This window comes from Mesoplodon densirostris, chromosome 2 (genome assembly GCF_025265405.1).
Source record: "Mesoplodon densirostris isolate mMesDen1 chromosome 2, mMesDen1 primary haplotype, whole genome shotgun sequence".
Lineage (NCBI taxonomy): Eukaryota > Metazoa > Chordata > Mammalia > Artiodactyla > Ziphiidae > Mesoplodon > Mesoplodon densirostris.
In genome coordinates, this window is record NC_082662.1 from 60,843,687 (window position 1) to 60,870,893 (window position 27,207).

Sequence of the window (27,207 nt, forward strand, 5' to 3'; positions counted from 1 at the left end):
GTGGGCTGTGGACTCTCAAGGCTTTCGCGCGGGGCCGTGGAGCTTTCGCCGGCTGGTCTACTGCCGGGCGGGGCCGGCGAGACAGGCGCCCGGCCTCACCTGGCTTCCCTGTAGCTGCTTCTCCCTCTTGCGATCGTTGGCGAGGCGGAGTCATGTTTCCACATTCAGAACGGGTGAGGCGGTTTAGTCCCCCACAGCATGGTTTGGAGCCAAGCCTTTGGGTTAAAGGAATTTGAAATTTGCAAAGAAAAAACGGAACAGACAACCCTTTTCTGCCTGGCCTTAGAGGATCTCAGGCAGTGGTTAGCATGTGAAAAAAACCTGGGGCGTACTTTTCACCTGACAGATCCCTTGGTTTTGCTTCTGGAAAGCTTCCTGGGTGTATGTTGCAGCGCTGTTCCCTTCGTAGATTTTTGCAGGGGCCACAGTTCCATTCTCCCCAGTGCTAAAATGTAGGTTAACATCCCCGCCCTCCGCTCCACCTCCCCACCGGTTAATTCGGTAGTAAAATGGAGCTTAAGTAGTTTTCCGTAAGTGCACACAATAAGGGGCTTGGGACAGGTGATGCAAAACTTGCCAAATTGCTTCCCTTAAGAAAATCTACTGCCATATCAAAGAAGAGTTCTGGTTATGTTTAAATCACCATTATACATTTGAGGGAATTTTAGGAATCTGCATCAAACGCCATTTTCCAAATGAAAAAGCTAAATTTCCCAGCGTTGAAGAACTTGCCCCAAATCTCAGGTCCTGTTGGCTGACCTCATACTTTGTACTTTTATTAAAAGTTCTATCTCCAGCCGGAAACTATTTGGTGGTGGGAGTCCCTTAGTTCAGAGACTGAGAGGTTACCTGAGTGATGTGAAGCTGTGGAAGAATAAATTTGGAAATTAAACAGCAATTTGAAAGGATAGGCTTTAGTAAAAAGGAGAGGTAAGAGAAAATTTTTTAGGGTGGAGCAGTATAATGGCGTGCAGTTTACCTTACCTATTGAATTTAGGATTATTTCGTTGGAGATACATATATTTTCTGAACAGGACCTAAAATTCTTTCAGGAATTTTCAAAAAGCTCTTGGTGGACAGGAGTAATCAACTCAGTTTTGCATTTGTGTTATGGAAAAGAAGTACAGTGATGTTACAAAATAGTGTTAACCCTTTTTTTAAAAATCTGGCTTTATGACACATTGTTCTAGGGTTTTCTTCTCTCTTTTCTTTTGTTCCCTATTTCCCTTTAGAATGAAATGAAGATAAGAATGTGGAAGCCAAAATTTATCTTGCATTTTTGCCCAGCTCCCTAGTTGAACATTATCTGATATACAGCCTTTGGTATGAGTAGCCACAGCCTAATATTACCTATGTTTCCAAGACATAACCTGACAGGGGATACTATTAATGGCACAAAATTAATTTAAAATTATAAAGTTTCATGTGAAACATTTTAAAAGGTAACAATAAAAGTAAATCCAAACTTTTCATAAGAGAATGGTTGGAGGACTTCTGAAAATGTGTGCAATAAGATGTAGGCAACATGTCTTGAGAAGACCTCTGAGACTATCTTTTAGTTGCTTCCATATTGTTTATGGGCTCACTCTGCATCATCCACCTTCACTCCAACCATTTCTTTAGATAAGAAAATACCTAAAAGTTGAGGTTTTGTCAAATGTGGGTGGTTTGGCTTTCTTTAAGGTGACTTTACTTATCTCTGCTCTTAGGAACTATTTATTGATTTCACAGTTTGATTCTTAGAAGTAATTTTATTTCTCTCATTACCAAGGTTTTAGGAGTCATTTTATCATCTTTTTCCTCAGTCTTCTACATCAGGATGTCTCAGGTGGGTTATAAACTACCTGCATTTGGATTACCTGGGATACCTGTTAAAATGCAGATTCCTTGGATTCCCCAAACAGTTTTGGGGGAGTGTATGTATGTGGGTGGGCATGGTAGGGTGGTACAGGGTACATTCTTAGGAATAGAGGAGTCTTAAGTCTCTGTATATTTCATGGAGCTGATCTGCTAAAATGCCCACAGACTGCCTAGCTGTGGACTTATATGTGAAAGAAATAAGGGCCTCTGTTAATTTACTCTTGTGGCTGAACCTAATCCTAATTGACAGAATGAATATCTCAAAGTAAAATGAAATGTATGCATCACCTCTTAAATATGATGAGACATAAAATATGATGAAACAAAATTTTTCCACCTTAACAGAGATTGGTAAGCTTTCTCTGCCTTGCAGTTTAATTTTTTTCCCACTAGAATGAAGATTCTATGGCAGAGACTGTAGTTTTTTCACTGCTCTATCTCCAGCTGCTAAACAGTACGTAGTAGGAATTTAGTAAATATCTGGCGAATGGATGAGTTTCTTATCACTAAAAAGAAAGCTTATCTATAGGTGATGTAATTCAGTTATCTTTCCTAGGAAACTTTTTTTTTTTTTTTTTTTTTTTTTTTTTTGCGATACGCGGGCCTCTCACTGTTGTGGCCTCTCCCGTTGCGGAGCACAGGCTCCGGAGGCGCAGGCTCAGGGGCCATGGCTCACGGTCCTAGCCGCTCTGCGGCATGTGGGATCTTCCCGGACCGGGGCACGAGCCTGCCTCCCCTGCATCGGCAGGCGGACTCTCAACAACTGCGCCACCAGGGAAGCCCCCTAGGAAACTTATTATGAAATCTTTCTGCATGTTTGTCAGATTTATTTATTCTTGAAATTTAGCCATTCCACCATGCTGTGTTTAGTTGTGAGTTTGATTTCATGAATATTGACTAATATTTGGTCTGATCTGAGAAAATTTCCTCTTCTTTTATATTGTTCCGGTCTGTTCGCCTCCCTGCTTCTGAAACTAGTATTATTGACTATTGATTATTTTATGATTATTGACTATTTTATTTCTTGGAGCTATCTTATTTTTCTAAAGTCCTTCCTTCCATAACTTTCATTTTATTATTTTTTTCCTTTAAGTTCTGAGAGAATTCTTCCAACTGAGCTTTAAATTCACTGGTCCAATTTCTTTTACTCTCTTATGTTTTATAGTAACTCACTATATGCTCAAAAAGGACCCTCTTCTTTGAACTGCTGGTTTTTTCATTGCATACATTAATTTTCTTTAATTTATGTGTTCTTATAAGAGACTTTAAAAAAATTTTACCATCGGTAACTGAGATGAGTCCCTGTGAAGACTGGATAAGTCCATGCAAGTATTTAAAAATAACTACTTTTTACTTTCAACCATTCATTTCTCAATTCCTGTATCCTCAGGTATGCAGACAGATGCTATAGTTCAGGGTTGGAAATATGGTTGACATTCATTATTTTATCTGTCAACTGACTCTTATTTCTTTTGAGAATAGCATACTTCCTCATTTGGAGCACTACTTCTCCCACTGTAGCATGTATTCTGAATGAACTCTTCCATATTCCTTGCAATGAGCAATATGTCCAGCTGGGTCATAGAATTCTGCTCCCCTGACTCAATGAGGTAGTCATGTGACCAAGCTGAGTTAAGCAGAGTCCTATGAGATTTTTTTCAAACTGGGTCAAGAGGGAAGAGCCTTCTCTTTCTTGTGACTGAACTGGGAAGATATGAGCCAGGAGGCAGTGGTGGCTATAATTACAAATGAATGGAGACTTCTGGTCTGGTAAAATGCACTGATGCCAAAAAAGAAACAGAAAGGAGAGCTAGAGAGTGCTAGTTTTAGTCTTTCTGAAGCTAGTTATATCCCTATGATTTGATTACATGATTCATAATTTTTTCTTTCAGTTTGTTTAGATATTTGTCACCATCTAAATGTTGCCAAACCAAACTTGAGTCTACTCACCTGTGTGTAGTAAAGCCAGTCTACTGACACTGGGTTGTGGTGAAGGAAAGTGCAGTGTTTATTGCAGGTGCCAAACAAGGAGTGTGGACAGCTAATGCTCAAAACCCCCTAACTCTCCAGTGACGGGTTTCAGGGAAGCAGTTTTAAAGGCCAGGTGAGGGTGGGGAGTCGCAGGGTGAGTGATCAGCTCATGCAAAATTCTCTAATTGGTTGATGGTGAGGTAACAGTGTGGTGTCACAGTGGTTAACATCATCAATCCTCAGGCTCCAGCTGATCTGGGGGCTCTGTGCTCATGATCATCAAGTAGTTAACTTCCATTTGGTGGGAGTTTTAGTATCTGTAAAATGACTCAGAAATGTGCATCAGACACTGTTACCTATGTTCTTCAGGGAGGAACGAAAACTTCTGTGACTGATATATGGCAGATTGACTGTTTAAATTGTTACCAGTTCTCCTGGCCCAACTAATGTTTTTGTCACTACATGTTCACATTCTTTCAATCATTAATTCTTGAGCCACGCTTTTGTGACTCAGGGGGAGTCCTGGGAGACTATGGCTTTTCTACAAACAGGAGGCAGGCAGAGGACATGGGGTTGGAGGGGGGTTCCTGTCCTGGGAAGTACCCACAGGGTCCTGCTCGGTTACATAAAGATCTCCAGTAAAAGAGAATTTTTTCAAGAATACTAATGATGTTGATATTTCTTAGGGAGGATGCCACTTAACTCCTTGGTAAGGTTTTATATCATTCCACTATGTTACAGAACTCTATATAGTAACAGAACCCATATGACTACATTGGGGAGATTATCCGGATTGCTTACAATCAGGTGCTGGTCTTCCTAAGGAGCTTCTCAGGTGTTTGACAGCTAAGCTATTTCTGTGACCTATAGTGTTTTGTCTTTTGGGGGGAGTTTTACTTCATGAGACCTCTAATCTCCTACCTAGTACAGAGTAGATGGAAGTCCCTAACTTATTTTTCCAAAGCCTCTAGTAAAGCTCATGGTTTCAAGTACACTATCCAAGTCTACTGAGGTTTGAGAGGAGAAGGAGGAGGATGTGGACCTATAGTTAGGCTGCTGTATTCCATATTTTTCTGTGTTGTGTTTGTGTGTGATGGAATAATTTACAAGAAAGAAACATTTGGGGTTGAAAAGACTGTGAAGGATTCAATTATGTGATTTTTTTCCCCTATGCAAAATTGTATTAACCAGCTTCCAAGAGAGTCCCTAATGATTCATGCTTCCTGGTATTTATGTCCTTGTGTCATCCCATCACAAACCAAGTATGGCTAACCTGTGTAACCAATAGGATATTGCAGAAATGACAATGTGACTCTTGACACTAGATCAGAAAGAAATTCCTGCTCCAGTCTTGCTATCTCTTGGATCTTTTGCTTTGGAGGCAGTCAGTTGCCATATTCTGAGGGCACCACCAGGGAAGCCCTCAGGCAACATCTTGACTGCAGTCTTATGAGAGTCCCTGAGCCAGAGCTACTAAGCCATATCTGGATTCCTGACCTACAGAAACTGTTCAAAACAATAATTGTTCATTGTTTTAAGCAGTTAAGTTTTGGGAGAATTGTTACACAGCAATCAATACATGATTAATATAAATATCCTCATTGTTCTTAAGAAATCAACTGGATAAATGGTAGTAGAGTTTATTCTGATGGAAAAGATTAGGGGAAGAACAAATACAAACCAACATATTTCTTCATTGGACTTGTTAATTATGAGATGCCAAGTAGAAATTCAAGTGCAAATGTCAAATATGCAGTTGGACATAAGATTCTTGAGTTTTAGGGAGAGATCAGAGTTACAGAATGAAATTTGTGAGGCATCTGTATATAGATTCTATTTAAAATTATAGGAAGAGATGTAGATAGAGAAGAGAATAGAGCTCATCACTGAGTCACTCCTGACATTGAGGAGAGGAAGAAGAGCTAGCAAAGAAGTCAGAAAAGGCACAATCACTGAGATAGGAAAAGAAACTAGCCTATGTGTTAAGGAAGCCAAGAGAATAAACTCTCTAGAAGGGAGTGATCCACGCTGTCCAGTGACCTGAGAGGCTGAGCAGGATGATAGCAGAGAAGTTGTCTGTGGGAGGTGGAGACATAGAGATCAGCAGCATCTTCATGAGAGCAGTCTTAGTGCAGTGGGGGAAGAATGAAGGACAATTGGAGTGACTTGATAAGAGAATGGGAATGAGGAAGTTAAGACAGACATCACTCACAGGGTCACGAAGTTTTGCAGTGAAGAAGAGGTGAGAAATGTGAAGGTAGCTGGGAGAGGATATGAGGACAAGAGGGGGGTTTCTATTTGATGTATTTATAATTAAAACATTTAAGATACAGGATACAAGGCTATGTTTGTAAGCTGATGGGAATAATTAAGCTCAAGAAAATAATTGATGATGCAGGAAAGGGATAATTGTGGGAGCAAACCCCATGAGAGACTGAGAGGGAATGGAATAGAAGTGGATATGTTGGCCTTTGATGGGAGCCGGAAATACTTCCTCCCTTCTATTAAGAAGGCAATGTAGGCTTTTTCCTGAGTAATACGGAGAGTGTGGGAAGTGAAAACATGTCAGAAAAACTGTCTTGCCATCTCAACTCCTACTCTATATAATTAACTGAAGGAATTAATCTCTGATACAGATTTTGATTGACCATTCATCCGACAGGCATATACTAAACTCCAGCAAGTAGAAGTTACTTAGGCAAAATGATAGAATATCTTTCTCTCGGAGATTGAAACCTACTTCGGAAATGGTCATGCAATTAAGCAATTAAAATGCAATAATTTAATGTTGATAATCGAGATGTGTTCAAAGTGCTTTGGATCATAGAAGGAAGAAGGACCCAAGCCCAGGGGAGACAGGGAAGGCTTCTTAGCCAAGACTTAATGGAAACTATAAGGAAAAGCAGGAATTTGCAATTGAGCTGGTTAACAATAGCCATAATAATAAAAATAGCAGTGATGATTCTGAGACATCTCATTCATGTATGGGAGAACACAGTGAAAAGGTGACGGTGAATCCTTTTCTACATTTCTTCCTGTGGTTTATGTGAGTGCTTTCACATATTTGCATATTAGCTGTTGAGTGGACTGTCCTTGGAGTTGTCTGTTTAGCAGCACGTAAGTGTACTGATTTAGGCTTGATGGCTCCTAAACCACAACAGATTTTAGAAGTCTTCAGAGATAAGGAATTGAACATTTCCTTAAAAACTAATATCAATATCTAATAGCTTTCAAGGGGAAATTCTGCATTTTAGGATTTAAGCTAATCTCTGTGAAAATTGTATCTTAAGTATCATGTGTTGAATGTGCATGTGTGTATATAAAATTGAAATTCAGATAAAAAAATCTTGGATGTATATGGGGTATGCTAGCTAATCAGAATTTTCTCTTTAATCAGAATACTATTGGTTTCAATATTATTGTTGAATATCTTTCCAAAATAAATCACTTTCCTTTGATGCCGTGTTAATGCTTAAAAATGCATATTAAAATTATATGGAAAAATTTTTAAATGATTTTCAATTTTGTTTCGGTTAGGGTTTTACTATACTTGAATGTTACAGTGTTTAGTTCCCCTCCCTGGGTTTTTTCTCTTTGAATAATTCTAATTTGTGTGTGTGTGTGTGTGTGTGTTTATGTGTTTGTTTAGTGCATGACAATAGGCAATACAGTTTTATAAATTATATTCTGCCATTAATGCAGAACTTTAGTTTTTTCCTTACAGCCATTCACATGAAGTAGTTTTCTCTTACATCTTCTTTTATTCTATCTACTTTTTTCCCCTTCATCCTTTGTCTCATCTGCTGGAGAGGTAGCAGTAAGGAAGGAGGCTACAGGGAACTCTAGTCTTCATATCATATGTCATTTTATAGACTTTTACTTTTCTTTGAACTTTAGTGCTAATTCTTTATTCTCTTTTAACTCTGCTTAGTCAGGGCTTTTAATATCCTGCAGGGAGTAAAAATTAATAATGAATTTTAGTCAGTGTATGTGGAAAATGCTAATGTAATATACAACCATCAAATATCTGGGTTTCCCTTTTTTTAATGGAATTTTTGTGTTTTTCAATTAAAAGTGATTCATTAATAATCAATTGGTCTTAGCTGTACAATAATATATGTTTAAGATATGTATGTATGTATGTATGTATGTATGTATGAATTCCCAAATCAGAAAAAATCCTTTGGTGGACTGCTCCATAACTATATTATGTACATGGGAAATCTGGTAAACTCAGGGTATGACAAAAACATTGGTAGAAGGGAATTTATAGAGGAGGGGCAGTTTGAATTTTTTGGTCATTAAAGACTGCATGAAGACTATAAATGACTCTGCCTTGAAGGAGCTTCATAGAACAAGGAACATTATCTCCTAGTGTAGTGGACATTTATTGATTGATTACATAACATCTCTTTCCCTTACCCACCTTCCTTATAATACCCAGATTTTTCTTAGGCCATCCACCCCTTTGGTACGTGGCTCATAAGTTCAGGGAGATATACTACTGCCAGCTCAGGGGGTAGCCCTGAATTGCCTTAAACTTATAAGAACATTCAGTTCTCCTGGATGCAGTTAGTGTTGGTTGGATTTAAGTCAATGAGTGCGTTGAATTTGCCATGTTCTACAAAAATCCTTCCAGCTCCTATAGGAGGGTTTTGAAGTCAGGTAGGTACACAGCTGAAGATGGCTAGCAACTACAAAACATCTGGCAGATACCATAAGGAAGGGGGGAAAATCCCCAAATATAATTTTACAAAGTTGGATCATGAAAATCAGGAAGTTGTGCTAGAATCATAGTAATACCTGTTTAGAAAGTCATCTTGCATTTTCAACTACAGCAATAATCATTAGTGGCATGTTCAAGGAGTTTAATTTATGAGCGTCAAAGATCTGCACATAAAAATAGCCCTTCCTTTAAACTTAATTTTTCGCTGTTCAGATCATTGAATTAAAGGATTGTTAGTTCCTCAGAGTACCTATATTTGGGGACTAATTTAGGAATTCAACCCAAATAAAAAATTATTCTAGGGGAAAAATTAATTCCCAGTTCTAACTGAAAGTGAATCATAAATGAATTTTTAAAATACAGTCCATTCATAAGTTTAGAATTTATTGTATCTATGAGAGGTTTGGTAGTGTATTAGAAAGAATTGGGAGATTGGGATTGACATATATACACTACATGTATAAAATAGATAACTAATGAGAACCTACTGAATAGCACAGGGAACTCTACTTGGTGCTCTGTGGTGACCTAAATGGGAAGGAAATCCAAAAAAGAGGGTATATATGTATATATACAGCTGATTCACTTAGCTGTACAGCAGAAACTAACACAGTATTGTAAAGAAACTATACCCCAGTTAAAAAAAAAAAAAGAACTCTGCTCTAGGAAGGAGTCAAAGAATATTGATTCTAATGTAGCTCTACCATTAATTAGCTATGTAACTTCCCCAAGTCACCTCCCTGGTTCTTTATTTTCTTGTCTGTAAAATAGAGAAGTTGAAGTAGATTTCTTAGATTCATTCAGTTCCAGCAAACTTATAATAAGTTTATCAAATGCCAGAACACACGTTTATTTAACAGTGATTTTAATATGGAGTTTTAAAAATGGGTTTTGAAAAACATTTTTGTGGTTTTAATATTGTTCTTCTGGATCATTAAATATTATTCATAAAAGTAATTTTACCTTAGGGCATTTAATTTAATACATTAGTTAAGATCATTCTAATAATGGTAGCAAGATGATAACTAAATAAGATAGTGTATTAGAGATAATTTTAAATGAATTTTTTACTGATTCTAAATGATTTTAAATTAGTTCATTTATTTTTCAATTATTCTACTGATGTATTGATTTAAGAGGACTTTTGTTATTTCCCCAAATAGTTTTATTGCTTTATAATTTTATTATATACTAATTTGATAGCATTTGTTAGAAATTTTAAACCAAATAATTAATATTTATGTATATATTAGCATATTATATATGTATTATATAATTATGTATATAATGTATATAATAATATGTATTATATGTATATATACATATATAATGTGTATATAATAATATACATATGCATATAATAATATGTTTGTGGACTGCATAGGAAAGTCATAAAACCTAACTTTGGGTCCTGTGTGAGAAGGAAACACCTGAGCTAATCTTGACAAATAAATTGGAATTAGCCAGGTGAAGAAAGGAGTGAAGGAAGTCTTGTGAGAAGGAGCAGCTTATACAGAGTCATGGGGAATTGCAAATAATTTTTATATGACTAGGGTATATAGTACAAGGAAATGAAGAGTGAGATGAAGCTGGAGAGGTAAGCAGTCCTCATGATGGGTCAAGATCATGAGCATACTTATATGCTGTGTGAGGATTTCATATTATACCACTCCCCAATCTATTCCTGATTAACCTTGCTTCTGACTTTTGAAGTCATTTTCCTGTAGACAGTCACACTGCATTTGGAATCTTTATATTTAGTTTTGTCTTCCTATAGGTTATCATTTATAAAGCACCCACTTACTTTTTCACCATATAGTTTTTATTATCTCGCCTTGTATTGTAACTATCTTATGTATTATATCTACACACATTTTAAAACTCAGTGTTATAATTCTTGCTTTCAAATATCAAACATATTTTAAAGAACTACAGGGGATAAGAATAGTCTATTATGTTTACCCATATATTTACCATTTCTATTGCTCTTTCTTCATTCTCAATGCTGCAGGCATCTTTTGGGTATTATTTCTTTTCTGTCTGAAGAAGTTCCTTTAACAATTCTTTTGGAACAGATCTGCTGGCAAGAAATTCTCTTAGTTTATTTACCTTGATCTGAGACTGTCTATTTTACTTTCATTCCTAAAAGATATTTTCTCTGGATATGGAATTCTGGGTTAAAAATTATCCTTTCAGCATTAAAAATAATAATTAATTAATTAATTATTTTAAATTTTTGGCTGTGTTGGTCTTCGTTTCTGTGCGAGGGCTTTCTCTAGTTGTGGCGAGCGGGGGCCACTCTTCATTGCTGTGTGCGGGCCTCTCACTGTCGTGGCCTCTCTTGTTGCGGAGCACAGGCTCCAGACACGCAGGCTCAGTAGGTGTGGCTCATGGGCCCAGTTGCTCCGCAGCACATGGGCCCAGTTGCTCCGCAGCATGTGGGATCTTCCCAGACCAGGGCTCAAACCTGTGTCCCCTGCATTGGCAGGCAGATTCTCAACCACTGTGCCACCAGGGAAGCCCTTCAGCATTTTTTAAATGTTCCATTTCCTTCTGGCCTCCATGAGACAGCTGTTAATTTGAATAAATGTTTCCCTATCCGTAATGCATTATTTCTCTCTGGCTGCTTTCATGATATTTTCTTTGTCTATAGTTTTCAGCAGTTCGATTATGATGAGTCTGGGCATGGATTTTTTTTGTGTTTATTCTGTTTGGGTTTACTGAGTTTCTTGAACGTTCAGGTTTGTGCATCTCCCTGCACATTTAGGTAGTTTTCAACCATTATTTCTTCAAATGTATATATATATATATATATATATAAATATGTATATGTTTTATTAATGTACTCTTTCTCCACTCTGTCTGGGACTCAGATGACACAAATATCAGACCTTTTATTATTGTACCACAGGTTCCTGAGTTTCCATTTAATTTTTTCAATCATTTTTCTGTTTTTCAGATTACATAGTTTCTATTGCTCTATCTTCAAATTCACTAATCTTTTTCCTTTGTCATCTCCATGGATCCCATTCAGTAAGTTTTTAAGCTTGTTATTGTATTTTTAGTTCTAAAATTACCATTTGGTGGTTCTTTATAATTGCTGTTTTATTTCAAGATTTTCTACCATTCCATTTATTTCAAGGTATATGACCTTGTTGGAATGTTTTTATAATAATTGTTTTAAATCTTTGTCAGATAATTACAGAATCTGCCATTACAGCATTGGCATTTATTGATTTTCTTTCCCTGTGAGAGATTTCTTGGTAACCCCAAGTAATTTGGGGTTATATCTAGGACATTTTGAATATTATGTTATGAGACTCTGGGTCTTGTTTAAATCCTATGAAAAATATTGATATTTTTATTTTAGCTGGCAGTTGGCCAAGTTGGGTTAAGACCACAAATTATAACTAGCTTTCTGCAGAATGTGGTTTCAAGGTCAGTTCTGTTTTCAAAGTTTTTTTTTTTTTTTTTTTTTTTTTGCCGTACACGGGCCTCTCACTGTTGTGGCCTCTCCCGTTTTGGAGCACAGGCTCCGGACGCACAGGCCCAGCGGCCATGGCTCCTGGGCCCAGCCGCTCCGCGGCATGTGGGATCTTCCCGGACCAGGGCACAAACCGGTGTCCCCTGCATCAGCAGGTGGACTCTCAACCACTGCGCCACCAGGGAAGCCCTGTTTTCAAAGTTTTGATAGTGCAAAGGGTCCTTTTTGTGTGTGTACCACTCACAGTGGCCAGTATGGGATCTGGCCAGTGGTCTAAATACTGGTTCACGTCTCAGAGTTGTTGGTGTGCTGTTTAAGGTCAAGTACACACATATGTAGCTAGGGTTGAGCACTGTAGTTCATAAACAATTTGTGGTGTCACTTTCCCACAATCCTTAGTCTGCAGTATTTCCTGTACTTACCTGTTTCCTGGGGCTCCCCTTTTTGGTCCTCTGGCCAGAAATATGTCTTTATTTACTCCACTCTCATACTTCCTATGACTCTATCATAGGAAGGAATTCTAAATATGAAATTTGATGCAAAGTAGCAAGAAGACAAAGGTGGGTGGGTGGGGAGGAGTTGCCTTACCCTCTTTGGACCACAGCTCATCTACAGGAGATGAAAGTTCTCCTCACTTAGAGTTTTAGGCTCCCATACCTCCCATTGCCACCTTTGCCGTGGTCACTGAGCCACCATTGGCTTGTTTGGATCTGGGGCATGAGAGAATAGAGAAAAAGGAAGAAAAATAGAGCTCTTGCTCTTTCTCTGAGTGTTAGGGGACACCTTTCTCATTTCTTGAGCCAGAACTGCAGGAATTCTCTTGGCATTTGCTGTTCCTGAACAAATTCCATTTCTGAATTTCAGGCTGAATTGAGTCCAGACACGGGATGCCAGAGTAAAATAAAAGTTAAAACTCAGTGTCAGTTTAGTGGCACTCTGATTTCTGTTTTTTTCTTTCCCAGTCTGCTTGATACAATTTAATTCTTAGAATCCTCAAGTAACTGCCCTATGCATTCTTTTCAGGTTTTATAGCTGTATTTGGTGCAGTAGTGAATTATTAATAAATAATTATTTGGTTCATTATGGATGAGAGGTTATCATAGCTTCTCAATTTAGGAATTTTTCAATGAAATACTTTTTAGAAATAATCTGTTTTATTTTATTAGGGGAAGTTTAATTCCTCTCTTATAAAAGTCTTCTTTTAGATATTAAATTGTCTTTTGTTATCCTGAAGGAATTAATGTTCTTCACATTATTGTTTACTCCACAAAGTATTTGCTTCAGGTTTAGTATGTTACTGATTTTCAAAAAATTATGTTTTATGTGTCTCCTCAGTCTGATTACTATTTTAAAGTGCACAGTGTTTGTAGGTCTTAATGTGTTCTAATAATTCAAAATGAAACAAAGGCCTAAGTGTTTCTGAAAAAATAGTCAAAATGTTAAACTATATAAAATCAACCACCATAGTACAAAATATCCTATCAATCAAATAGTCTGAACCATTTCAATAGCATTTGTTCTTTGAAAACTTAAGATACAATAAATGAAATTTTGTGTTACTATATCCCTTTTCATTAAAATATTAGGTTCATTATTATAACTTAAAAATAAACTTAAAATGAAATTCTTGTGTAAGTGGTCATAGGAGTAAATATCATTCTTTAATCTTTTATTAAATGAAAGGATTTATAATTAGAAAACCACTTCTCAGGACACATGTTAACTACTGAGCATAGAGGAGGAAAAAGTGCTTACTTGTATCAAAATTACTAAAACTCTAATTTATTTCTGGGTTGTCCTTTTATAAAACATATGTAAGTTGCAGTTACAAGCAATTGCAAGGGGGTTGTATTGTAGTTGGTACTTTAAAGCTCGTGAACATTTAATATTGTTCTATCTCAACTGCATATCAGAGACTTTAGTCTCATTGGAATTTAGTCATTACAAGGAATTCTAAATATAGGAAACATGGTGTCATGAACACTGTAAAATGAACTACAGGGCTCTGAGAATCAGGCTAGGGCAGGAATGAGTCTAGTTTATCTGCCCTCTCTTGTCATCATCATGAGACTATAATTAGGTTGGATGCCTACTTCCTCAAATCTGAAGCTTCTAATAGGCATTCATTTCCTAGGGGCCATGATGCTTTCAATGATAGCCTTAATGTTAACATTAATTCTCTTTAGGATTCTCCAGGAGTACCTATCAGGAAATGACAAACTTTTTTTTAGACTACATATTCTTGACTCTTTGGTAAGTAATCATTCCTATGTAAGCTTTCATACACTGCTTCAGTAAATATTTATTGACTGCCTACTGTGTTCTGGGACTTTGCTAGATAATGCTATATTAGTCAGTAAAACATAGTTTCAGTCACACTTATTTGAAATCTAGCAGGAAATACAAGCCAATAATATAAAGTTTAACTGGTGTTGTGATAGAAGCATAAGATATTATAGGAGTACATAAGAGGAACATCTAACTCAAAGAAGGCCTAGAATAACACTCAAGGCCAAGAGCAAATCAGCCAAGTGAAGAGATGATTGAAGCTGTCTTTGATTTTTGAGTAACTTTGCACAAGGAGATCTCCTGACACCTGTAACCTGTAGACGCTTTATTATTCCAATTCAATATTATTTTGTATCTCCTAAAGAATCAGTACGTAGAAAAGTTTATATACTTTTTCTCTACTCTAAATGATGCTATGAACCTAATTAATATATAATCCTGATCAGATGCAAATGAATGAAACAATGTTTGATCATAAAGAAATGTTATCACGCATAATTACCAGTTACTAATAAATAATTCTATATGGGTAAAGCATAATAAACCAAGCATTCTATAATGATTCTTGATGAAATCTGTCAGCAGCTTTCCTTTACTGTTTTCTCACCTGACAGTGTATTCATGTATCTATTTGCTTGTCTTGCAGTTTTGTTTCCAGAGGCCTTCCATTCTTTCTTATCCCTTATGATAAGGGATAAGAAATGTCCTTATGAAATGTCAATCCCATTTTTGTTAGATTCATTACCTAGTTTATCCTCAGTTTTCCAGAAAAATCAGCATGGCTTTCAAGTATAATATATGTTAGTTTAATGTCTCTGCTACCTTGTTCTCAGATATCTTTTGCTTTTTTTTCTCCTCTTATCACTGGAAGTTTCATTTCTGAGTTTATTCCTTCAAGTTAGTGTTTTAATATTTTCCTACAGCATAGTGAGATAAAAACAAATAATCTTGTTTGGCTGGACAAGATGGATGATTGAATAAAATTAAAGGAGAATAGACTGTAGAATCCAAAACCTTCAGGAGAGAAAGAGCATGACTTAAAGGTAATGGTGGCAATGAGTATTTCTATCTTTATGGACAAGAGGGCTTTGAGAGGTCAAGATAATTTATTTCCAGGTTATTTTCAAGTGAACTCCAGACCTCTGGGAGAGTGACAGCACTTGGGGACCTAGATACTCTGATGGAGAACCTGGGTATTACAAAATATACAAGTAAATGGGCTTCTACTAAGTGAAGTGTGTAGAGAAGAATAATTGAAGTTGCTTAGGTTGTGCTTGAATGGCCACAGTCTTAAGGATGTGATGAGCTTGAGTGTTGGGTTATGCTTATTGGATTGCACATTCAATGAAGGAGTTGGCTGACATATTGTGGCTCTTCAGTAAATGTTGTGGACTGAGTCAAGGAACATGGCATGCTGTAATACCAAGCTTTGTCTCTTTAGAGAGAGCTAGGTTTACTCTTATGTGAAATAAAATAAATGTACCTGTGGAGGTTCTTTATGTGTATTTGTGGTTAGGTGGATGTTGGGGCAGTGTTGGAGAGAGAAATACACTTGGATAGCACTTGGTCCCTATGAGCATGGCCAGTTTTACAGAGACTGAGGAGATTTGTCTACTCTGAAATCAAGGGGCCTACAGGAGTCACAGAGCTGAATTTATGTTGTTTTTATTACTATGATACCATCTATTAATATAAAGCAAAAAGTAAGAATACCCTATAATTAATAGTCTAAAACAAAAAATGAGATGACTAGCTTTTCACTTAAAGCAATTTCTAGTCTGTTATGCAATTACTCAGTTGCTTAGTTTCAAGACTTTATTATCTCCTTAAATCATAATTAATATAGAAAATTTGATACATTTCTGCTTCCTAATCACTGCTTATCCAAGCACTCACAATCTTTTATAATCCAATTTTGTACTACTATCATATTTGTTCTATAAATGAGAAGTATTAGATTTTCTGTTTTGGTGAGAGTATCTTAATATGGTAGTTGAATAATGCAACACTGAGTTAAGCCAAAGAATTAGAATCTTAATATATATCAATATTAAGAAATATACACATTTTTGAAAATCTTAATGACAGAAAAATTAAAGAATAAAAAATGATTTTAACATTTATAAATTCAATATCCTAGAGCATATTTTATATTTGAAAATTTTCATTACAAGGGTTTTAGGAGCATTTTCTATCTTGATCATATGAAATATAGCAAGGATAACCCAGAGATTTACAACTTCCCAGTACATTGCTCTCACTTAGTTCAGTTTAAAAGACAGATGCATAGCTCTAAAAAAACAATGCTAAGATCTGGTACGCGTCTTCAAAGAGTTTACACTTTAACTGCGAAAACGGATAATTTTAATACAATGCTGTGATAGGTGCTTTAATAAGGGCATGCACAGTGTGCTGTAGGTGCACATAAGAGAGACTTAAACTTATCTGGAATATACTGTCTTCTCTAGGAATAGCTTCCTGCCTTTTGAAAGAGAGCACAGTTTTGGGGAGTCTTGAATATATATGTTCTGTAGAAGCTGCAGTAATAGGAAGAGATGACTAGTGTACTCTGGGATAAGAGTGCCTATACTGGAAAGCTGGGTGACTTGGAAAGCACTGGCAGATGCCTTCATGCCAGAGAAGTAACTCAAAGATAGGGCACTGTGATTACAATTGAGGGACTGCAGTGCTAACAACCTAGTGATTTAGCATCTCTGTAATGTTCCTGTTGAGGTAGGATCCCTTGTGGAGTTAGTGGACTATGTGTCACTATCTCCTCTTCACCTTTCCTCCCACCACACCAGTCACCAAAAGACAGGGGAAAGCAAATTTGGGACAATGAACTGGGAGTAAAACCCTAAAAAAGAGTAGAGGTGATATATGAATCAACTAAGTTTTGCTTAAGCTGCGAAATGCTTGTAATTCATTTTACATGTGCCTGATGTAGAGGAACTCCCTAGATACAGGGAAAAGAGTTTTGGAGAAAATGAGGAGCTCCTGCCACAGCAGCAAAGGAAAAAGACCTGTTGATGTTGGGTCCTCTAACCTGCAAAGTTTACCTCACTGGGTGTCTGGAGATGGCATTGAAAAGTGTCCAGCATGGTGTACTCACAGTTGGCCTGGAATTCTAGGCAGGGTGGACTTGTGTGTTTGGAAGGTTGCACCATGGCCCAGTTCTAATCAGGTGTTAGGTAAAGTTGGATAGAGGGACGTGGGCTTCTTAGGGCCAGAGTGGAGACATTTGTTTCCATTTCTTTCTTTCATGAGGCTTTATCTCTTGCAGGGATTTTTCCTGAAACCAGGAGGTTTTGATTCCCTATAAACAAAACCAACCTCCTGGAAGTGCTATTGTACATCCTGAAAAATGTGATTCTGAAAGTATTGGCCAGTTATTGCTGGTGGTGAGAGATGGCATTGTGGAATATCCTAGATGTAAAACATTCAATCAGGTTATTGGAGAGGTTAACAAATTACATGGGGGCACACATTTAGTCTGGTTTGGTGCTAACAGGAAGGTGAAACTTCACTTTGATATATACCTTAAAACCTTTTCTACTTTTGTACCTTTAACTTGAGTGAAAATTTTTGTAACTATAAATAAGCACATGATAAAATAAACCACACAGGAAGGACAGAATAATTCTAGAGTGAGGGAGATTGCTGATGAGTTAGAGAACGTTTCTTAAAGAAAGTGAGTTCTTTCTTGAAGGAGGTCATAGAAGCAGATTGGTGTTTGTGTTATAATTTGCACTGAACAGCTCATTTAACCTTATCAAAGGCTTTTCACATTTATCATCCTATATTATCTAGACAAAAATTCTGTAGCAGTTATCATACCAATTGGACTAATAAAGAAACTAAGCCATAAAGAAGTCAAGTATTACCTAAGGACACATTTTGTTTATTGAATATCTGAGACTTGCACTCAAACTTCCTGTGTTCTGATCTGTGTTGTTTCCACAGGATATAGTCTCTTTCCTATTTGTTAAGCTGTTAAAAGTAGAGTGGTTATTAAACAAAAACTGATTATGACATTTCTGAATTAGTCTTAAAAAGTTATCATCAAAGATCAGGTCAACTTGGGCAGATAAAATACACTAATGTAATAGTAACCTTTCAAAGCTCTGCTCATGAGACTTCATACAGATACTTTTTTCTTTTGATTAGCAGTCTAAGTGATGTGTCAAGGTTTGGGCCCCTACTCCTTTTGTCCTGCTGGACCTGGAAATGGAACTGGGTGTGATGTTCTCATCCTGGATCTCATTACTGAGGCCAGGAAATGTTAGAGAGGCATTAGGCTGTCAGCATTAGCTCTAGACTGCTTTCTCAAAATGGAGGCAGCTTGGCTCACCACTAATTCTTCCTCGTGTGGTCATTGCCTTTAACAAGCTACTACTCAAGAGCTAATTAAGAATGGCTTATGTGCCCAGCAGCCCAGCAGAGTACTGTCACATTTCACACATTATCATCATTCTGACTGTTTTGTTTGTAGGATTTCAAACTCTGAAATCTCTCTTTGATCACAGCCTCCTCTTCCCCCTTCCCCTACCTTCCAATATTGTTGCTTCTCCTGGGCTTGTACTTCATCTATGTCTTTTAACCTTGCTCTAGATATTTTAATTGTTAGATAACAGGGCTCCTGATTTTGGAAAATAAAGGCAAAAGATACAATTTTAGCTTTCAAGGAGCTCAAAGTCTAGTAGGATAGGCAAAAAAGGAGTCAGATAATGACAATACCATGTGGCAAGTTTTGTCAGAGATTTATAATACTTTTCTATTGCTATGTAGCAAATTATCCCAGAATTTAATGGCTTAAAGCAACTATCTAGAAATTTCTGTGGGTCAGGAGCTGGTTTAATGGGTCCTCTGACTCAGGGTCCCTAACAAGGCTGGAATAAAGTTGGGCTGTAGTCATCATAAGGTTTGTCAGGAGTGGGTCTGTTTCCAGGCATACTCATGTGGTTGTTGGCAGGATTCATTTTCTGGTGAGTTGTTGGACTGAGGGCCTCAGTTCTTTGCTGCTGTTACCAGGAGGCCACCTTTACTTTCTCACCAGGAGTGCCTCTCTGTAAGGCAGCCCATAGTACACCAGCTAACTTCATCAGAGTAAGCAAGTGAGAGGACAAGAGAGGGAGTGCAAACAAGATAGGAGTCATAGTTTTCATAATTTAATCTTGGAAGTGACATTAATCACTTTTGCCCTGTTCTGTTTGTTAGAAGCAAGCCACTAGGTTGAGCCCATACTCAAGGGAAAGAGATTACCAAAAGGCAGGAGGTGGGGATCGTTGGGGACCATTTTAGAAACTACCTACAACACCCAGAATAAAATATCTGTCAAAAAGTCCATGAACTTTTCCTTGTAGGAGATAAGAGTATATTTTTCAGGCCAGAAAGTGGCTTTGAATTAATTATTGAATTGACAAGTTATCTCACTTCTCTTTAGATTCAGAGTGTACTAGATTGGATGCGGCTCAAATGGCTAAAAAACTGAAGCATGTTGAGGTGACAAGGATTTATCATTTATTGAAAGGCTATGTGCAAAAAATTGTGTTGCGTGCCTTCATACTTTCATTTAATCTTCAAAAAAATGTTGCATGAAATAGAGAGTTAGCCTAGGGGGTAGAGCTGCTGTTTGGGTTGTGCCCTGCATAAGTCCCAGGTCATTACCAACAATGTGAGCAGCATGTTGGAGTGTGCATCTAGTGGCCATGTTTAGTGGTTACATCCTTGTGTCTGAAGTCAGCACTTCCTTACTAATGCTGTTACTTTGTCAAGTTAATTAAGGTCTCTAAATCTTAGTTTCCTCATCTCCAAAATAAGGAGTTATTAAGTTACTCTCAAGATCGCTCTGAGGATTAAATGAGATCATCACCACCATCATCACTTACTCAACGCTTACGAGGATTCAGGCACTCCTTTTAGTGTTTTGAGTATACTGACTTTCACAGTAACTCCATAAAGAAGGTGTTTTTATGGTCTCATTTTTACCGATGAGGAAGCTAAGTCATGGAAAGGTTAAGTAATTTGCCTAACGTCACAAAGCTAGGAAATGGTCCAGCTCCACAGTCTGTTTTTGATTCCTGCACTGTATGCTTCTCAGTGTGGAGTTAAGACTGTAGCACAGTGGCCAGCACTTAGCACATACTCAATATTAGCTCTTACTTTACCTCCATTTTGCTAATGGGAAATCGAAGACTCATAAGTGGTTAATAACTTACCTAAAGAGTAACGCAACTCTTAAATGGGAGACCCACGATTTTAATTCATATATGGCTGGATTCAAGGCTCATGGTGTTATTCGTTGTGCTGTGTTTTATTCAATATAATTATGCCAACTCTGAAGTAGTCTTTGGCTAAAGGAAAAACTACCTGGATAGCTCCTCAGGGCATTGCTATATTATAGTGCAGCACAAACACTGATATGTATAAGGATGATTCTAGACCATCAAGAAAAGGATACATTTTATATAATATACCTACTGTAAGAAGGACAGGAAGTATATATTTTAGAAGGTTTCTATCAGATTCATTAAAATAGAGTCAATTTGATACTATAGTGGTCAAGCTTTAGCTATCTGGAAAATTGATCTATGTTGCATACCATATTCCTGAGCAGTGTCAGTTAAATGAGGTATGACTATATAAAACAAGAGGGATAGTGAATGCAGTAGCTTTGGATATTTAGCTATGAAATGGACCTTAACAGTCTTAGTTTAGTTTCCTGCATCTTACTGGAAATAAGTTCTGTAACCCATAAAATGAATTATGTTAAAAGAATGTGATCCATAAATTATACTTCTATTTTTAAAAATGTACATATACTCATCCACTAGTTGAAGCTTTTCCATATAGGTATACATATATAGAAGTTATTAATCACGTACTTATCCTATGCTGCTATCAAAGAATACAGAATGGAATTGGTAGATGAAGTGTTATTTCTTAAAGAAAACAAGCATTTTACCTGTGAAGACATAGCAACCACCAGCAAAGTTGGTGCTATTATAAATTCATGTTCTCCATCCTAAATTGGCTCTCAACACTGATTGGGAAGAAAAAACTTTTATATTTCTGTAATCATCTCACTGCCCTCATCTTACAAAGTATCTAAATTAACCTTACTTATTTTTATTCATTTTCTGTCTTTTCTACTTTGTTTTTCAGAGTTCCCCTTCCTTCTTACTTCATGTCTCTCTAAATGATAACATCTACTTTCATACAGTTAAAAATGTTCAGAAGGCAGTTTAATGAATTCAGTTAAGCAAGTGGACACTGGAGTCAGAACTACTTTTATTTAGATGCTTGTTCTGTTGTTTACTAGCTGGGAAACTGGGGCAAGTTCCTCAAATTTTCTTAATTTTCATTTTACTTCCATGTAAAATAAGCACAATAGTGGTACCTTAGGTACATTAGGATGTCCTAAGGATTAAATTATGTAACTCATATAGAACTCTCAGTATAGTGCCTGGCCGGTGGTAAGAGGTCAATAAATGTTAATTATTATTGTTAATACCATTATTTTTGTTAATATATTTTGGTTAATATTATTTATTGGTGATATTATATTTAAGTGCTAAGAGCTTCCAACTCTGTGCCTTCAGTTCAGATACCTTTTCTGGGATTCAGGCCTGCCTGTGCCCTACATCTAGCTTTCAACAAAACATCTGCTTAACTGAGTTTTTATTGCTGATAGCTTTACTTAAGACTTGGGCCAAACTCTGGGGAGAGCAAAGCCATTCACTTTGCCTAATGTAATTGTGAATAGACTTTTTCACATTCCAGGCACTTTTCAGTTATTAGGACAGTCCTATTTCAGCATTTAACATCCAGTCTTGTATATTTTAAGACTTCTGTCTGAAACTCAGTTCAAAGCTTTCTCTTCTCTTCAAAGCATAGGTAGGACTATCTGTATCTTTAGCAGCTTGGAGCAGTTTCTCCATCTGCCTCCTCCTTCTAGGTGCTAGCTTCTCTGTTAGGTTCTGGTAGAGAGGAAGGAGAGGGAAAAGGCAAACCTCTTCTTATTGGACTGCAGGTGAAAGCAGTTACTTGTTCATTGATGAGAGGTGTCTGGCTCACATTGGTCATTTCTGTCATGGGACCCAGGAGGGCCCTGTTCAGATATCCTGCTGAGTCCCTGATATGGGAGATCTAGCTCTGACTTGGTATTTTCCACCTCCTGTACTCTTAGCTCCTGGCTTCTCCCACAACACCTTCCTGCTTAGGTTCCTCTTGGGAGAAGTTCTTTCAAGATAGCTCAAACCCAACTATCTTCTGAAATGTTCACTCACCTCAGCCTTAACAGTATGTGAAGTTTCACTTTTCCCTCTATTTTAGCCCTGTCTTCTTTTTCTTTTCCCAGCTCATGGTAACCCAGGGGCAGATTAGTGAGTCTGCTGGTTACACAGTGTACAACTGGGGGACAAAATACTTTTCTCCTTTTCTGGCAGAAATCCTACTATTGAATAAGTGATTCTCATGAAGCTCCCCATTTCCAGTGGATTTTGGAAGGATAAGCATTCCTATAGGCTCATGCTGAAAAAGGAAGAAAATAGTCTTTCCTCTTGGACACTGCTTCTGAAAAGGCAATTCATTTTCTTACCACCAGTCTTCTATGTGTTTTGACTCTCAGAGTTATGGGCATTAGATATGGAAGAGAAGATGCTTGGATTCTGCCTCTCATTAGACCTTGAAGATGTGTCTGGCCCCAACTCCTAGTGATCTCTGAGCTTAGAATGCAAGAACTTTGCACGTTTTGCATGTAATTTTGAGTCTTTGAAGCAATTCCTAGAAAACAGGATAAAATCTCATATGGACCTCGGTTACACTCGACTAAAAATTAATACCAGAGATCTGGGATCATTATTCTCCTGTTCTGATATTGTATCTGCAGGATCTATATGCAAAATAATAGGATTTAATACATATTTGTTGAATGAATTAAAAGAAAAACGTAATACCCAGAAAACCTGATCCTAAACTCTGTAACACACAACAGCTAGAGAAGACACAGTCCTGGAAATAGGCACCCAGAGAAATTGCTAACATTATCTTTATACCTTAAAACACCTAAATTCTTAAATTGGTCCCTTTGATACCACTGTATTTATTGTGTAGATTTCTATACTTTTATGCTTTGGTTTCACTTTCCATTTATTAGTTAAATAATTACTTTATGAGAACTGTGGGAATAAATTTAAAACTTTACTGTATTTCTACAGAGAGTTCTGCTGTAATATAATGACTATGAAATGATCTCAAATTTACTTAGGATTATTAAAAGGCACTGTCCAAGAAATATTTTTATTGTTGTTCATTCTTTTCCAAATCACATTAAAATAGTCCCCTTGCACTTAAATGATTTTGTAAGACTTTTATACTCACTTTAAAATGCCAGATTATTTTCCTAGCTTTTAAAATTTCTTTTTTGAAAACTTGATTTCCAAGCAAAGTATTCAAGAGAAAATTTAAATCTAAATTTAGTCCATTAGAGAAATATGAATGAAATTTGATATAAAGTATTAAATGACATGTTTTATAAATTTCTTACAAATTTTGGGAGTATTTCTGTGTTTCCAAGTAGATTTACCTGGGAGATCAACCATGAACCGTCATGAGTTACATTTGCTTGATCACTTGATATGAGCAGATTAACACATATCTTTATTAAAAACACAAAAATAATCATAAGGTACCATTCCAATGCATTTCAACAATGTTTAGAAAAGGGAAGGAGATACAATCTTTTTAAGAAGTCCTGCTCAAAAAATTGCTAGGAATTTATAGAGATTGCTAAAGAAATAACTTGCATACTCAACCTATTGCTTGGCTATTTCAGGTATCTATGAGGAATGGGCTTTGTAAGACAAGTTACGAAGGAAATTTTTTCCTCACTGGTAAAGGATAGTTGTGTACTAGGAGTCCATGTATAACAAGGCTGTAATCTTGCTGTGCTTCCATTTCATCTAGGTTAGCAACTGAAGAGCAAACATTAAAGTCTAGATGCTAAGAATTCAGAAGGGCAAAAGCAATTTTTATAACCTTAAGTTGATTATTCATACTAACAGTACTACTAATACTAGTACTGATAATGTTAATAAGAATAATTATGAACAGTTATAGAGTACTCTATAGTTTAAGAACTGCATATACTTAAATTATATCTTTTGGGAGACATTATTGTCATCAGCCTCATATTAGAGGTGAGGAAACTAAAGTCAAGTACACGGCCTATTGCCAACAGCAGTTAAATAGGAGCCTGCCAGCCTTCTTGATTCCAGAGCATTTACCCTTTACACATCACCCATTTTTCTAAAATAAAGTCCTAGTCTTGCTTGTGAGAGGATGCAGAGGCAGGTTTAGCATGAATTAAGGGAAGCATAGTTTCAGGATCTCTTACTTTGCCTGGGCTTATTCCAAAGTCTAGGGAGAGGCCCTAAAAATGTTCATACATTTGTGTAAAATTTTGCAATATTTTTTAAAGTGATATTTTAAAATATCTATATTCAGTCTGTCCACTTCATCTTCACCTTTATCTTACTTCCCCTTGTACTGAGTTGGCATTCAAGTAGCCGTGGGCAGTTTTGGGATCTGGCTTAGAGGAAATTGATTTGGTAATACACTTGAATAATAAGATTTATTTATGTGGTTTGCAGTTGCTCCCTCATATAGTTAAATCACTGCTAGCCATGTTGATGCAGAGATGATTTTTAGGAATGTTACTATAGCCTGTTGTGTTCACTCAGTTAGGGTTGAGACATAAAACTGCATCATAGGCAGTTGTTTATCATATGAATTTGTCCTACAGCCTCAGCACCTAAAGTATGTGGGGAGAGACAAAGTTAGAAATGTTCAGAACCAGAAGCTAATTTGTGGAAAATTCTTCCATACATCGGATGAATAAAGTATAAGCAGAGAAATGGGTACTCATGAAACCTAGTCAAAATAGTCTTCTTCTTGATAGAGGTTTTCCCAAATATGACAACAATCCTAAAATTTTACATCTTGTTACCAATGACAATTTTTTTTTTTTTTTTTTTTTTGCGGTATGCGGGCCTCTCACTGCTGTGGCCTCCCCCGTTGCGGAGCACAGGCTCCGGACGCGCAGGCTCCGGACGCGCAGGCTCAGCGGCATATGGGATCCTCCCAGACCGGGGCACGAACCCGCATCCCCTGCATCGGCAGGCGGACTCTCAACCACTTGCGCCACCAGGGAGGCCCCAATGACAATTTTTGAACCTGAAAGTTAATTTAGTAAAGGAAGTTAATTGATAGAAATATGCCATTTTTCTCATTTTATGTTTTTGGTATTACAACTTAATAAAATTTGTAATTTTTTGATTTATTTTATCATTTCAAATAAATACCTTCCTAGATGCTTTTGTATTTATAATTTTATATTATTTTTTTAAAGAGGCCCTTATCTCCTAAACTGTGAAAGATTAAGGCCTCATAAAGCCTATACCCTCCGCTGAAGTACGTGTGCTCAGCAAATATTTGTTGAATGAGTAAAGCATCTTCAGGAATTGGTTTTGATGCCAAGGTGACTTGATATTCTGAAGTTCTCACCTTAAGTAGTTGTGGGTGGAGTTTCTCTTCAAGGCTGGGAGAAAGACCCTGTACTTTATTTATTTTATTTCTGTTTGAAATGGAAGCAATTTATTTTATTTTTTAAAAATTAAAAAAAACCTTTTTATACAATTTTAAAAGTTACTTTCCATTTTCAGTTATTACAAAATATTGGCTCTATTCCCCATTTTGTACAGTACATCCTTGAGCCTGTCTTACATCCAGTAGTTTGTCCCTCCCACTCCTCCACCCTATGAAGCACCTCCCCCCCTCCACTGGTGACCACAGGTTTGTTCCCTATATCTGTGAGTCTGCTTCTTTTTTGTTGTATTCATTAATTTGTTGTATTTTTTGATTCTACATATAAGTGATATCACACAATATTTGTCTTTCTCTGTCTGACTTATCTCAGCATATTGCCCTCTGAGTCCAGCCATGCTGCTGCAAATGGAGAATTTTTCTTTTTATGGCTGAGTAGTATTTCATTGTGTATAAATACCACAGCTTCTTAATCTATGTATCTGTTGATGGACACTTAGGTTGTTTCTGTATCTTGGCAATTGTAAATAATGCTGCCATGAACACTGGGGTGCATGTATCTTTTCAAATTAGTGTTTTTGTTTTTATTTTTTTTGGATATATATCCAGGAGTGGAATTGCTGGGTCATATGGTAGTTCTATTTTTAGTTTTTTGAGTAACCTCCATACTATTTTCCACAGTGGTCACACCAATTTATAATCCCAACAACAGTGTGCTAGGGTTCCCAACTGTCCACATCCTTGACAACATTTGTTATTTGTGTTCTTTTTGATGATAGCCATTCTGACAGGTGTGAGGTGATATCTCATTGTGGTTTTGATTTGCATTTCCCTGATGATCAGTGATACTGAGCATCTTTTCATGTGTCCGTTGGCCATCTACACTTCTTCTTTGGAAAAATGTCTATTTAGTTCTGCTGTACATTTTTTAATTGAGTTGTTTGTTTTTTTGATGTTGAGTTGTGTGAGTTATTTATATATGTTGGATATTAATCCCTTATTAGTCATATTATTTGCAAATATTTTCTCCCATTCAGTAAGTAGGTTGTCTTTTCATTTTGCTGTGCAAAAGCTTTTAAGTTTAATTAGGTCCCATTTATTTATTTTTCCTTTTATTTCCTTTGCTTTAGGAGAAAGATCCAAAAAAAATGGTACAATTTACATGAAAGAGTATTCTGCCTATGTTTTACTCTAGGAGTTTCATAGTATCCAGTCTTACACTTAGGTCTTTAACCCATTTTGAGTTTATTTTTGTATATTGTGTTAGAGAATG

The 27,207-nt window shown here is 36.8% G+C and overlaps 1 long non-coding RNA gene across 1 annotated transcript in view; it reads left to right on the top strand.

Annotated features, from left to right (window-relative positions):
* Window positions 1-10: 10 nt before the first annotated feature.
* The window catches only part of LOC132483976 (uncharacterized), a 136,880-nt gene continuing 109,683 nt past the window's right edge, over window positions 11-27,207 (top strand). Inside the window, exon 1 of the long non-coding RNA XR_009531134.1 lies at window positions 11-173. This is a non-coding gene — a long non-coding RNA (uncharacterized LOC132483976). The remainder of the gene's footprint in view (window positions 174-27,207) is intronic.